The sequence below is a fragment of the Octopus bimaculoides genome, chromosome 1, assembly GCF_001194135.2.
Source record: "Octopus bimaculoides isolate UCB-OBI-ISO-001 chromosome 1, ASM119413v2, whole genome shotgun sequence".
Classification (NCBI taxonomy): Eukaryota; Metazoa; Mollusca; class Cephalopoda; order Octopoda; family Octopodidae; genus Octopus; species Octopus bimaculoides.
This window is the reverse complement of record NC_068981.1, coordinates 23,286,171-23,287,697: the sequence shown is the minus strand read 5'-3', so window position 1 is coordinate 23,287,697 and position 1,527 is coordinate 23,286,171.

Below are 1,527 nucleotides of genomic sequence, written 5' to 3'. Positions count from 1 at the left end.
CAAACACAGACACACAAACATATACACACACATACACATATATATATATACATACATATATACGACGGGCTTCTTTCAGATTCCGTCTACCAAATCCACTCACAAGGCTTTGGTCGGCCCGAGGCTATAGTAGAAGACACTTGCCCAAGGTGCCATGCAGCGGGAATGAACCCAGAACCATGTGGTTGGTAAGCAAGCTACTTACCACACAGCCACTCCTGCGCCTATAAAGTTGATTAAATGTTGAGGCAAACTCGGTTTATTGTTGCTCTTGTTGTTTGTGTTGTTGTGGTTGTTGTTTAGATCTTGATTGACACTGGTAAAACAAACATAGGAGCAAAAGCGAACCAGCCACAATGGTAATTATCCTGTCTTTTATACAGATATAATATATTCAAGAACACATGATCCAATATTTCCCCCACTTCTTTCCAAAACGTCGAGATTCGATTAGGGGAAGATTTGGCTACTATTTCTAACATTTCAAGCGACCACATACAGGCTACTCCTCTAGCTTGGTATTGCTTTGTATTATAAGTGTGAGTGGAACAATAAAAGAATGTATATAGCTGGTCATGAGGAAATAGTGGCATTGTGGTCTCTAGGACCTGTGACTTCAAAGAAAGACTATCCTAAGCATCATCCTCTATGTGGTCCATTGACATGCGAGAAATAACAGCCAAATCTCCCTCAAATCACACTCTACTACCTTTCATCGGGGATATTATTAGTCAATAAATTCACATACAGAATACCGAGATAGATAGTCACAGCTGGAACGCCTTTACTATAGATTTGTTCGATAACAGCCATCCTGAGACTAAAACAACATCAACAACAACATATTCAAAAGTAGACGCAATGTTAATTTGAACGGACAACTTCAAATTAGAAAGAGCTAATTATTGAGAAAATAATGTTAATTAGAGTGCAATAAGAATCAACTGATGAAACATGGCGATAGCAAAAAAAAAATAATTATAATAATAAAAATAAGAGCAAAGTTTAAATAATGTTATTGTTTGGTGCCAGATCAAACATGAACAAACCTGTGATTGACGTCATACCAGATACGATCACCTCATTTTTCTCTGGAGCATGTTATTATATATCTAAGAATGTATTATTATTTATTTCAAGACGGTGGTGGACTCTACTCTTGTAAACGATAGATGAAAGATTGCGCCTCCTTGCTGAGCAACTTGCACAGATGATTTTTCTTTACAGTGATGAAATGTTTGTGCTGTACGTTAGCACATTCCCTCCATCAAATCGACGTTACCTGTACAGGAGCATGGTGTGCCACACATAAGATATAGAAGCGATTCCTAGAGCAACGTGTTATTTTGAGCTTGTCGAATGACAACTTAAAGGGTTTCTCGAAAGCGAGTGCTTTAGGTGTTCATCTGCAAGCAAACGGGAGAGTTGCATGTTCCGCTGAGGCGCATATCATTCACAATTGATGTTGTGTGTGTGTGCGCGTGCTCGCGCGCGCGTGTACATACCTATATATATATATATATATAT